Consider the following 14,433-nt stretch of genomic DNA (forward strand, 5'->3'; position numbering starts at 1 on the left):
GAAAATGCACCACAACCAAGTAGAAGGAAAAAAAAAGAATCCTGTTTCAGCGGTTTAGTAAAAAGGTGTAAAAGTAAGAAAAAAATCACCAAACCTCAAGGTGTGGGCCAATGGGGCTTTTTAGGACTGGTTTCTAGCTGTAGCCAGTAGCCCACACCCCTTAATCCCTAAGGTTTATTTCTTGAGCCTATAGCAGGAAGCCATGATCAGAGCTAACCTGGTGGAGAAGGAGAAATAAATGTTAAATGTGCAATGTGTACCTTAATTATCCTGAGACAGGACTTGAAAATAAGCTTCTTATTAACTTTACCCTCAGAGCTGTCAGTGCCAAGGGATTTGCCAAAGTGAAACATGCCTGGACAATATAAGGCCTGATACAGAGATGTACTGCATGGGTCCATTTGGCTAAAGCTATTATGAATTCAGACTCTGGACTGGTTCACTTTGAACTGGCTCCCAATGAGCTTGGAGGCACTGGAGTGAGTCCATTATGGGTCAGTTTCTCTTTGATCAGTCTCTTCCCTAGTCACAGACATAGCTCCAAATCTTTGATTAAGTAACCTAAATACATATTCTCTCTGCCAAGGAGCCAAGCTTTACCCTTCTTCTTGCTTTATTTTCCTCCTTTAATCTGACCTCTTCATGTAGCAGTACCTTGGCTTCCCTCCTGAGTTCTCAAATGCTTTTTGCCTGGCTTGCTTTATTCTTCTATCTGGGTGTTTTATTGGCATGTAAAATATATTCAAACACTATTTTGGCGTCCCTTTCCCTTCAATCTCATTCATCTGTGACTTCTGAATGTCTCCTCCATTCCTGCCTCCTGCATCCTATCTTTTATTAAATGTCCTGAATTTTGTCTCTGGAATAGGTTTTCTCTTTACATTCCTACCACTACCACTCCCTGTCAAATCCTTTAGATTCTTTCCTTCTTTCTTTTCCTTTACTTTTTCCCCCCTTTCTTTCTTTACCTCACCTCCCTTCCCTTCTGTCCTTGACCTGGCCTGCTATAAAAGACTCTTTTTTTTTAGTCTGCTCTCCAATTCACTATATCCTGCATATTAGGACTAATCTTCCTGAAGTCCATTTAATTCTTAAGAGCACTGATACCTAGTGAGTGGATATTAAGTGGTGTGGATTGTTATGGAATCTGAGAGTTTCTAACAATAATTGCTTGATACATTAAATACCTTCCTGCTCACATGACGGTTTAGCTGGACCAGGCAACTCACCATTATCCAACATAACTTTTGTTAGTCATACTGTGTACCTCTGCTTATGCCATTCTTTTAACTTGGAGTATCTTTCTCCTCCTTCTCCCATCTCTACTTCTCTGCTTGTTGAGAATGAACCATATTCAAGAAGTAGTTTAAGTAACACCTCTTTCATGCAGCCTTCCTTAATTTCTCTTTCATGCTCCATAGACAAAATAATTTCTCCCTTCTTGAAACTCTCTTGATAATTTGTCCATTCTTCTTTTATGGTACTTACCTTATTCTGAAAACATTATTGCTATTTATCACTTTATCTCCTCTACTAAAGTTTAAATTTCTTGAAGGCTATGATATCTGTCCCTTATTCTGCAAGAGTGCCATGCATACAGGGGCCATCCATTATATATTTAATTGAACTGCCATCGTGATATCAGGGTTAGCCTTAACATTTATTGAAAATATCTATCTAAATTATCGTTTCAGTTTATTTTTTTTTTTTATTATTTTTTTTAAAAGTCGCTTGGCTTATTTATTTTTTTTTTTTTTGCATTTGGTGCTTTTTATTTCACAATATCTTTTCAGAAAGGATTGAACCTTTTTCATTTTTTTTTATGAAATTTATTGACAAATTGGTTTCCATACAACACCCAGTGCTCATCCCAAAAGGTGCCCTCCTCAATATCCATCACCCACCCTCCCCTCCCTCCCACCCCCCATCAACCCTCAGTTTGTCCTCAGTTTTTAACAGTCTCTTATGCTTTGGCTCTCTCCCACTCTAACCTCTTTTTTTTTTTTTTCCTTCCCCTCCCCCATGGGTTCCTGTTAAGTTTCTCAGGATCCACATAAGAGTGAAACCATATGGTATCTGTCTTTCTCTGTATGGCTTATTTCACTTAGCATTACACTCTCCAGATCCATCCACGTTGCTACAAAGGGCCATATTTCATTTTTTCTCATTGCCACATAGTACTCCATTGTGTATATATACCACAATTTCTTTATCCATTCATCAGTTGATGGACATTTAGGCTCTTTCCATACGTTGGCTATTGTTGAGAGTGCTGCTATGAACATTGGGGTACAAGTGCCCCTATGCATCAGTACTCCTGTATCCCTTGGATAAATTCCTAGCAGTGCTATTGCTGGGTCATAGGGTAGGTCTATATTTAATTTTCTGAGGAACCTCCACACTGCTTTCCAGAGCGGCTGCACCAATTTGCATTCCCACCAACAGTGCAAGAGGGTTCCCGTTTCTCCACATCCTCTCCAGCATCTATAGTCTCCTGATTTGTTCATTTTGGCCACTCTGACTGGCGTGAGGTGATACCTGAGTGTGGTTTTGATTTGTATTTCCCTGATAAGGAGCGACGCTGAACATCTTTTCATGTGCCTGTTGGCCATCTGGATGTCTTCTTTCGAGAAGTGTCTATTCATGTTTTCTGCCCATTTCTTCACTGGGTTATTTGTTTCTCGGGTGTGGAGTTTGGTGAGCTCTTTATACATTTTAGATACTAGCCCTTTGTCCGATATGTCATTTGCAAATATCTTTTCCCATTCCGTTGGTTGCCTTTTAGTTTTGTTGGTTGTTTCCTTTGCTGTGCAGAAGCTTTTTATCTTCATAAGGTCCCAGTAATTCACTTTTGCTTTTAATTCCCTTGCCTTTGGGGATGTGTCGAGTAAGAGATTGCTACGGCTGAGGTCAGAGAGATCTTTTCCTGCTTTCTCCTCTAAGGTTTTGATGGTTTCCTGTCTCACATTTAGGTCCTTTATGCATTTTGAGTTTATTTTTGTAAATGGTGTGAGAAAGTGGTCTAGTTTCAACCTTCTGCATATTGCTGTCCAGTTCTCCCAGCACCATTTGTTAAAGAGGCTGTCTTTTTTCCATTGGATGTTCTTTCCTGCTTTGTCAAAGATGAGTTGGCCATACGTTTGTGGGTCTAGTTCTGGGGTTTCTATTCTATTCCATTGGTCTGTGTGTCTGTTTTTTGTGCCAATACCATGCTGTCTTGATGATGACAGCTTTGTAGTAGAGGCTAAAGTCTGGGATTGTGATGCCTCCTGCTTTGGTCTTCTTCTTCAAAATTCCTTTGGCTATTCGGGGCCTTTTGTGGTTCCATATGAATTTTAGGATTGCTTGTTCTAATTTCGAGAAGAATGCTGGTGCAATTTTGATTGGGATTGCATTGAATGTGTAGATAGCTTTGGGTAGTATTGACATTTTGACAATATTTATTTTTCCAATCCATGAGCAGGGAATGTCTTTCCATTTCTTTAAGTCTTCTTCAATTACCTTCATAAGCTTTCTATAGTTTTCAGCATACAGATCCTTTACATCTTTGGTTAGATTTATTCCTAGGTATTTTATGCTTCTTGGTGCAATTGTGAATGGGATCATTTTCTTTATTTGTCTTTCTGTTGCTTCATTGTTAGTGTATAAGAATGCAACTGATTTCTGGACATTGATTTTGTATCCTGCAACTTTGCTGAATTCATGTATCAGTTCTAGCAGACTTTTGGTGGAGTCTATCGGATTTTCCATGTATAATATCATGTCATCTGCAAAAAGCGAAAGCTTGACTTCATCTTTGCCAATTTTGATGCCTTTGATTTCCTTTTGTTGTCTGATTGCTGATGCTAGAACTTCCAGCACTATGTTAAACAACAGCGGTGAGAGTGGGCATCCCTGTCGTGTTCCTGATCTCAGGGAAAAAGCTCTCAGTTTTTCCCCGTTGAGGATGATGTTAGCTGTGGGCTTTTCATAAATGGCTTTTATGATGTTTAAGTATGTTCCTTCTATCCCGACTTTCTCAAGGGTTTTTATTAAGAAAGGGTGCTGGATTTTGTCAAAGGCCTTTTCTGCATCGATTGACAGGATCATATGGTTCTTCTCTTTTTTTTTGTTAATGTGATGTATCACGTTGATTGATTTGCGAATGTTGAACCAGCCCTGCATCCCAGGAATGAATCCCACTTGATCATGGTGAATAATTCTTTTTATATGCTGTTGAATTCGATTTGCTAGTATCTTATTGAGAATTTTTGCATCCATATTCATCAGGGATATTGGCCTGTAGTTCTCTTTTTTTACTGGGTCTCTGTCTGGTTTAGGAATCAAAGTAATACTGGCTTCCTAGAATGAGTCTGGAAGTTTTCCTTCCCTTTCTATTTCTTGGAATAGCTTGAGAAGGATAGGTATTATCTCTGCTTTAAATGTCTGGTAGAACTCCCCTGGGAAGCCCTCTGGTCCTGGACTCTTATTTGTTGGGAGATTTTTGATAACCGATTCAATTTCTTCGCTGGTTATGGGTCTGTTCAAGCTTTCTATTTCCTCCTGATTGAGTTTTGGAAGAGTGTGGGTGTTCAGGAATGTGTCCATTTCTTCCAGGTTGTCCAATTTGTTGGCATATAATTTTTCATAGTATTCCCTGATAATTGTTTGTATCTCTGAGGGATTGGTTGTAATAATTCCATTTTCATTCATGATTTTATCTATTTGGGTCATCTCCCTTTTCTTTTTGAGAAGCCTGGCTAGCGGTTTGTCAATTTTGTTTATTTTTTCAAAAAACCAACTCTTGGTTTCGTTGATCTGCTCTACAGTTTTTTTAGATTCTATATTGTTTATTTCTGCTCTGATCTTTATTATTTCTCTTCTTCTGCTGGGTTTAGGCTGCGTTTGCTGTTCTGCTTCTATTTCCTTTAGGTGTGCTGTTAGATTTTGTATTTGGGATTTTTCTTGTTTCTTGAGATAGGCCTGGATTGCAATGTATTTTCCTCTCAGGACTGCCTTCGCTGCGTCCCAAAGCGTTTGGATTGTTGTATTTTCATTTTCGTTTGTTTCCATATATTTTTTTATTTCTTCCCTAATTGCCTGGTTGACCCACTCATTGTAAGTAGGGTGTTCTTTAACCTCCACGCTTTTGGAGGTTTTCCAGACTTTTTTCTGTGGTTGATTTCAAGCTTCATAGCATTGTGGTCTGAAAGTATGCATGGTATAATTTCAATTCTTGTAAACTTATGAAGGGCTGTTTTGTGACCCAGTATATGATCTATCTTGGAGAATGTTCCATGTGCACTCGAGAAGAAAGTATATTCTGTTGCTTTGGGATGCAGAGTTCTAAATATATCTGTCAAGTCCATCTGATCCAATGTCTCATTCAGGGCCCTTGTTTCTTTATTGACTGTGTGTCTAGATGATCTATCCATTTCTGTAAGTGGGGTGTTAAAGTCCCCTGCAATTACCACATTCTTATCAATAAGGTTGCTTCTGTTTATGAGTAATTGTTTTATATATTTGGGGGCTCCCGTATTCGGCGCATAGACATTTTTAATTGTTAGCTCTTCCTGATGGATAGACCCTGTAACTATTATATAATGTCCTTCTTCATCTCTTGTTACAGCCTTTAATTTAAAGTCTAGTTTGTCTGATATAAGTATGGCTACTCCAGCTTTCTTTTGGCTTCCAGTAGCATGATAAATAGTTCTCCATCCCCTCACTCTGAATCTAAAGGTGTCCTCAGGTCTAAAATGAGTCTCTTGTAGACAGCAAATAGATGGGTCTTGTTTTTTTATCCATTCTGATACCCTATGTCTTTTGGTTGGCGCATTTAATCCGTTTACATTCAGTGTTATTATAGAAAGATACGGGTTTAGAGTCATTGTGATGTCTGTATGTTTTATGCTTGTAGTGATGTCTCTGGTACTTTGTCTCACAGGGTCCCCCTTAGGATCTCTTGTAGGGCTGGTTTAGTGGTGACAAATTCCTTCAGTTTTTGTTTGTTTGGGAAGACCTTTATCTCTCCTTCTATTCTAAATGACAGACTTGCTGGATAAAGGATTCTCGGCTGCATATTTTTTCTGTCTAGCACCCTGAAAATCTCGTGCCAATTCTTTCTGGCCTGCCAAGTTTCAAAAGAGAGATCCGTCACGAGTCTTATAGGTCTCCCTTTATATGTGAGGGCACGTTTACCCCTTGCTGCTTTCAGAATTTTCTCTTTATCCTTGTATTTTGCCAGTTTCACTATGATATGTCATGCAGAAGATCGATTCAAGTTACGTCTGAAGGGAGTTCTCTGTGCCTCTTGGATTTCAATGCCTTTTTCCTTCCCCAGTTCAGGGAAGTTCTCAGCTATTATTTCTTCAAGTACCCCTTCAGCACCTTTCCCTCTCTCTTCCTCCTCTGGAATACCAATTATGCGTATATTATTTCTTTTAGTGTATCACTTAGTTCTCTAATTTTCCCCTCATACTCCTGGATTTTTTTATCTCTCTTTTTCTCAGCTTCCTCTTTTTCCATAACTTTATCTTCTAGTTCACCTATTCTCTCCTCTGCCTCTTCCATCCGAGCTGTGGTGGTTTGCATTTTGCTTTGCATTTCCTTTAAAGCGTTTTTCAGCTCCTCGTGACTGTTCCTTAGTCCCTTGATCTCTGTAGCAAGAGATTCTCTGCTGTCCTGTATACTGTTTTCCAGCCCAGCGATTAATTTTATGACTATTATTCTAAATTCACTTTCTGTTATATTATTTAAATCCTTTTTGATCAGCTCATTAGCTGTTGTTATTTCCTGGAGATTCTTCTGAGGGGAATTCTTCCGCTTGGTCATTTTGGATAGTCCCTGGTGTGGTGAGGACCTGCAGGGCACTTCCCCTGTGCTGTGGTGTATAACTGGAGTTGGTGGGTGGGGCCGCAGTCAGTCCTGATGTCTGCCCCCAGCCCACCGCTGGGGCCACAGTCAGACTGGTGTGTGCCTTCTCTTCCCCTCTCCTAGGGGCGGGATTCACTGTGGGGTGGCGTGGCCCGTCTGGGCTACTTGCACACTGCCAGGCTTGTGATGCTGGGGATCTGGCGTATTAGCTGGGGTGGGAAGGCAAGGTGCACGGCGGGAGGGGGGGCAGGCTTAACTTGCTTCTCCTTAGGTGATCCACTTCAGGAGGGGCCCTGTGGCAGCCGGAGGGAGTCAGATCCGCTGCCGGAGGTTTGGCTCCGCAGAAGCACAGAGTTGGGTGTTTGTGCGGAGCCAGCAATTTCCCTGGCAGGAACCGGTTCCCTTTGGGATTTTGGCTGGGGGATGGGCGGGGGGATGGCACTGGCGAGCGCCTTTGTTCCCCGCCAAACTGAGCTCTGTCGTCCGGGGGCTCCGCAGCTCACCCTCCCTTTGTCCTCCAGCCTTCCCGCTTTCAGAGCAGAGCTGTTAACTTATGACCTCCCAGAAGCTAAGTCGCGCTGGCTGTTGGAACACAGTCCGTCAGGCCCCTCCACTTTTGCAAGCCGGACTCGAGGGCTCTGCTTGGCTGGCGAGCCGCCCCTCCGCCCCGGCTCCCTCCCGCCAGTCCCTGGAGCGCGCACCACCTCGCCGCCCTTCCTACCCTCTTCCGTGGGCCTCTCGTCTGCACTTGGGTCCGGTGACTCCGTTCTGCTAATCCTCTGGCGGTTTTCTGGGTTATTTAGGCAGGTGTAGGTGGAATCTAAGTGATCAGCAGGACGCGCGGTGAGCCCAGAGTCCTCCTATGCCGCCATCTTCCTGCGCCTCTCGCTTGGCTTATTTAAATTGTAACTTCCTTAAGAGAAGGCAGCGTGGTGCTATATGAGATCAGAGGTTTCCGCATAAGAGAGACCTAAAGTTGGTCTCTGCGTTTTGAAAAGCTTGAGTTATCTCGTTTCAGTTTAAATAATTGTCAAATCTATTATGATCCAGCAATGCTATGAAACAGTATAATAGGGCAGTGATTTTTTAATAGTTAAGCTTTAGAAGTGCTCTGTCCAATAAATACATGGTTGTATAAATTTAAATTGGTTGCAATGAAATAAAACTAAAAAATTCGTTCCTTAGTCACACTAGCCACATTTCAACTGTTCAGTAGCCACATGTAGCGAATGATTACTGTATTGAAAAGTGCAGCTATAGAACGTTTCCATTGCTGTAGAAAGTTCTGTTGGGTAGTGCTGTTGCGCAACAAGGGTTCTCCATGTTTTTTTCCATCTAGAAACATGTTCACAAAGGCAACTGTTTTTATGGTTTTATGCAGAGTTATTCACAGTCTTTAATGCCATAATGTTGCCACTTTCCTTCCCTCTCAGAACACAAATCAGTAACATAAGAATCACTTTGATTCCATTTGAGGGAGAAAGGAGATATTTATATGACAACAAACACCAAAATTCCAGATGAAATTTTGAAGAATAATTACAAGGAACTTGCTCTTTCACATATAAATTGTACTAGAAATAACACTAATTAAATACTATGGTACTTGTGTGGAGGCAGACAGACCAGTGTAACTGAACAGTGTCTCTTTGGAAATAGTAGACTATTTCCAAATACACTATGGATTTTTCAATAAAGAGCCATTTCATACCTGTGTACTGGGGGAAAATATTTTTTTTTCCAATAAATGTGATTAGGACAGGACTAGTCATTTAAAAGAAATTTAATAAGCCTATGTGTATATTCAGAATTTAGATCAAAATTAGTTCCAGCGATCAAAGATTTAAATGAAAAAAAAAAACTATAAAGGTACTAGAAAATATTTTATATTTTAAATTTTATTTAGTTATAATTTAACATATTTATAATATTTTTATAGTTTTGAGATTGAGGATTTTCTAATCATTTTATGAAGACTCAAGGCTTAAAGATTAGTAAATTTTACCTTCAAAAAATCTGTATGGCAAAAAAAAAAACTAGGAAATATCTGTGACCTATAACAAAGGGTAGATATTCTTAGTATATAAATAACTCCTACATATTAATTAAAATAAATGTCCTAATAGAAAAATGGTGAAAAATTATGAACAGAATATTAATAAAAGAGGAATACCAATAGACAAACTCACTTTGCAAGTAAAAAATAATAGTTTTTACCTATCAGATTAGAGAAAGTTTAAACTGTAGTTTTGGTAAGGTTGTGGGAATATAGATGATCTAATGCACCATTTAAATTGGTGCATTTCCAGAGGTGTATTTGGCATCTGTATAAAAATGTAAAATGTACATACCTTCTATGATCTAGCAATTTAATTAGAATTTATTCTAAGATAAAGTGCTAGAAGATATATACATAAGAATATTCATTAACATTTTGTGTATAGTGTAAAAAAAAAAAAGTGCCATAAACAACCTAACTGGCTCTAATAGTGGATTGACTAGGTAAATTGAGATCTGTTTTAGCCAGTTACTACATACACATTAAAGATAATGTAAACCTATATTTATTGATATGAATTGATATGGCAAAGACAGGTTACAACACAGCATAATTCAATTTCTATATACATCTGTGTATTTCTATACATCTACATGTGCATATAAGCATATGAAAATTAATAGAAAATTATTCACTGAAATGCTAGTTATAGGTGGAGGGATTTGGAATTTTCTTTTAAAAAAACATTTGTGCTTGGGGCGCCTGGGTGGCTGAATCATTTAAGCGTCAGACTTCAGCTCGGGTCATGATCTCGTTTGTGGGTTCGAGTCCCAGGTTGGGCTCTGTGCTAACAGCTCAGAACCTGGAGCCTGCCTTGGATTCTGTGTCTTCCTCTCTCTCTGTCCCTACCCTGCTCACACTTTGTCTCTCTCTCTGTCAAAAATAAACATTAAACAAAAATAAAAATGTGATTTTAGTTATTTGTATTTCCAGGGACAATGATAAAAGCATATGTGATATTAATGCATATAAAGTTCTGATCTCAGCACACAGTACTCAAATACTTAATGCATGGTTGTACTTATTTTTATGCTTATATCATTGACAAGATAAGCTAGTCAGATGCAAATTTCAGAAGGATTCAAGTGTTAAATGTGAAAAAAGGAAAGTGTGTAATAGCTAGAGTAAAATAAAAGTGACATGGAAGGATTTTGTAATAAAAATAAAGGAAGAAACAAGAAAAATGGGTCATTTTATTTAACATTGAAAACGTATATGTGCAAAATACACAACAGTAACATAAAGACAAATTGGGACAAATAATCACAATATGTGATAGATTGAGACCTATATTTACTCCAAAATATAATTATCCATCAGCTAACCACCCCCAAATAATAAAGTGTTATTTGGATTCTTATTTTTTTATATTACAAATACATACATACCAACATATGCTTATCGCAGTATTTCACATCCCAATTCTAATAACACCTGCAGTATTTCTGGTGTTACGGATTGGTGGGGAAAGGACCACACATTGTAATGTCCTGATTTACTTAGGGAGAAAGCTTCATAAGGTGGCAGCGGATGCAGAATATCCTATCATGGACTTACCCTGGTCCCTAGTTCCCTATAGATATATACCTGCTAGTGCCACTATCTGTACAGGGAATAGTCCTGCCAGGTCTGAAAATATAGCTGATTTTCCCCTGAAACATGAGTTTGTTGTTTTTTTTTTTTTTTATACTCAGAGTCTATGTCACCATTCTGAAAAAAGAAAAAAAAACTTGTATTAATAATCTGTGAACTTCCGTTTAAGGGGATGTTTAGAACTAACAACAGACTCTTCTGGTTCTTGAATCAAACTCAGCATTAACAAGGGCACACTCTCAGATGGGGAAAGAAAGCCAGATCAGTGCCCGGATAACCCTGTGCAAAACACCTGCCTTCAGCTTTCTAGGATACAAAAAGTCTATTTCCCTAAGGTCTAATCCCAAATTCTTATTTAATACCCTTTTTAATGGGTTGTTTAATATATATTTTTTTCTTTCTGACCTTTTAATACTCATTGGAAAAGACTATTTTTTTAAAACTTTTTAAGGTTAATATGATAACATTAGGAAGGATAATATGAACCGCATGTATCTATGACACATCTTCAACAATTATTTAATACGTTGTTTTGATAGTGAGTTTGAACCAAGGACTGTGACCAAAATCTCATATATATGTATTGAAAAATCTCATATATATTTATTTGTATATAGCTATTAAAATGACTGTTCTGGGATAAGAACCCAGCCAGTCTAGCTCCAGAAACCATTGCATTTAAACATGACACAAAACTCTATATACATATATATGCTAAAGTAATTTAGTTATTTCTTTTTCCTGAAGGCTTTTATAAGAGGTTCTTTTGGTTCCTTTGTGTAGCTTTCAAATTTTCTACATTAGGGTATGTTACTTCTATAATCATAAAATCATAAAAAAGATATTAAAATTGACTTAAAGCCTCAGATTGTGCCATGGACATAACTCTTTCAACTCTTCTATTTTGTCTTTTTTTTTCTTTTTTAAAAAGGTAATAGGCATTAGTACTATGATACATATTAATCAAAAGCCCAATTATTATTTAGAGGTGTTACTTGCAGTCTGATGATAGAAAGATAACTGCATTTTGCAACTGAAAAGAGTAACGGGAATACCCCTGAACCTTTTGCTTTGGAACCTAAAATGTACAATTATTTTCAAGTTGAGCCTAGTGAGAAGCCTTGTGACCCTTTTGTGATATTGTTTCCTTTTTTACCCAGCCTAAACCTTGTAGTATGTTCCTCTTGCTAATATCGTTATCTAATTCTAGATTCATCTTGTCACTAAACCTGCCCATACCCCCACCTACCCAACCACCATTCTTGGATCCATCTAACCACCACTTTCTATGCTCCAACATCTATGGCTGAACTATCCTTACAGAAAATCATACTTTTATCAGGTCTAGTGCCACAACCAGTGTATGGTCTCCAGCCTCATCTGGGGTCTCCAGAACTGCTAGGAAGACTTTTTATATGTGCCTATTAAGCTTTATCTCCCATCAGTTCTCCATTGTAGCTATTCCAAATATTCACCATTTATCTCAAGCTATATTCCCCATTCAAGCAGATCCTGTCATCTTTTATTTCACTGTTATACTTGACTTTCTAGCTCTATACTTGCATGTGAGTTTGTGTGTGCACTCACCTCCCTTTCCCCTCCTTTCCTTTACTCCTTTAATTCTTAGTGTTTTGTTCAAAGTAAATAATTCTACTGGATTCTGTGTTCAGGAATTTCATGTCTTTAATTATCCTCATAGGCAGATAGGTTAACATTATACAGAAGAAGGACCCTCCTCAATTATAACCAAGGAGAAAGATATACGTGTGTGTGTGTGTGTGTGTGTGTGTGTGTCTCAATGGTGTGGTGGAAAGAAGTAGAGCTTTCATTTCACTTCTGTTATTTGATATCTTCAACTTTTGTTCCATTGTCCATCCTTTTCTTTCCTTTGAATCGTTTTGGTGAAACTCAGCCCTGGATTAATTGTCCATTGCCTCCTTTCTTACAATTGAGCACCGTTGGAAAAAAATCACACAGTTATGTAGACTGGTATCACTTATAAATTCATGACTTTTCACCTCATTTGAACCCTCAATGTTACCTAGATATTCTGTGTTCAGTAATGACTTCTTTCCCTCTAGCCCCAAACTGACTATTTCAAATTTCCTTTTCAACTACCTCTCTACTCACTCAACAGTTGACACTGTCTGCTACTTCACATAGAAAAAAGAAGTGAAATGAAAGCTCCCTCAAATAAAAATGAGACAATTACTAACTCCAGTGAAAACAAAAAGTTGTATAAGAAAGGAAATTAAGTTATAATATACTGTTTAGTTTGGAAGTAAATATTCCTAATCGTGTGAAACTTTGGTATAGCTATATTTGAAGAATTGAGGGAAGGTAACTGGTCATTATCTTCCATATTAGGAAGTCAATAGATAATATATAATATTGGCTAATTAAGTAAAACTAAGAGCATATTATTTGTAACCATGGAGATAAATAACAAAAGAAATAGCTTAAAAAGTTCAAAATTGTCTTTAGGAAGAAGGACTCAGGAGGAGGGAGCAGAATACTGCTGTTTTATGTTAATCTTGTAGTACTATATAACTATTTGAAAAAAAATAATTTTCAAAAAGTTAAGGTATACTGTCTTTTGTGGCACCTTGGAGGTGGTAAGCTGCTTTAGGATTAAGATGAACATCTCTTTCCCAGTTACTGGCTGCCAGAAACTCATTGAAGTGGTAGATGAGTCCAAACTTTGTATCTTTTAGGAGAAGTGTATGACCATAGAAGTTGCTGCTGATGCTCTGGGTGAAGAATTGAAGGGTTACATGGTCTGAATCAGTGGTGGCAATGACAAACAAGGCTTCCTCATGAAGCAGAGTGTCTTGTCTCATGGCTGTGTCTACCTGCTGCTGAGTAAGGAGCATTTCTGCTACAGACTAGGGAGGACTGGAGAAAGAAAGCACAAATGTGTTTGGGGTGCATTATAGACACCAATCTCAGTGTTCTCAACTTGATCACTGTGAAAAAAGGGGAGAAGGATATTCCTGGGCTCACTGATACTACTATACCTCATTGCCTGGGGCCCAAAAGAGGTCACAGAATCTGCAGACATTTTAGTCTCTCTAAATAAGATGACGTCTGTCGGTATGTTGTGAGAAGGCCCCTAAACAAGAGGGTAAGAAACCTAAAACCAGAGGGCCCAAGATTCAGCATCTTGTTACTCCACATGTCCTCCAATACAAATGTTAGTGTATTGCTCTGAAGAAGCAGTGTACTAAGAAAAATAAGGAAGAGGCTGCAGAATATGCTAAGCTTTCGGCCAAGTGAATGAAGGAGGCCAAAGAAAAACACCAGGAGCAGATTTACAAGAGATGGAGGTTTTCCTCTCTGAGAGCTTCTACCTCTAAATCCAAGTCCAGTAAAAAAAGAGATGTTCTAAGAGTAACAAATAAGATCAGACATCAGGGAAAAAAAGTTAAGGTGCAGAGCAATGAGGATGGTATGATTCATGGTAATGGGTTTGCCCTGAGTCTATCTTTTTGATAGGCACGTCAACTTTCACTTAGAAAAATTTCTACTACCTTTTAGTCATGGCTGAATCTCACCTACTTTATGATTTCCCTCTGATCAAAAACTTGGCAGAAACTGTTTTCTAAAAGGAGCTGGCTCCTTTAAATAGATCACAGTGAGGGTACAGAATGGTTTCAGAACCTTGGATAGGAAATGTCACTAAACAGCTTCTTTGGACACCAAAAGCCCATGGTTGGAGAGTTTTCCAGTTAGGCTTTTTTTTCAACATTTGGGTCAGGAACCACACAGACCTTCCTCCTGGGTCTGGTATTCTCTCCTTGGGCCTTATATTTGCTACTTTATACTTGTAGCAAACAGTGCCAAAATAGAAGATGCTTTTATTATCTGGTTCACACAGGACAAAACTTAAAAAATGATAACTTTTGAGCATTTAAGATGTGTCATACACA

General features: G+C 38.4%; 1 pseudogene; it reads left to right on the forward strand.

Annotated features, from left to right (window-relative positions):
- Window positions 1-416: 416 nt before the first annotated feature.
- On the forward strand, window positions 417-13,812 carry LOC115506845 (annotated as a pseudogene).
- Window positions 13,813-14,433: the final 621 nt, after the last annotated feature.

Source organism: Lynx canadensis, chromosome X, assembly GCF_007474595.2.
Source record: "Lynx canadensis isolate LIC74 chromosome X, mLynCan4.pri.v2, whole genome shotgun sequence".
Taxonomy (NCBI): Eukaryota; Metazoa; Chordata; class Mammalia; order Carnivora; family Felidae; genus Lynx; species Lynx canadensis.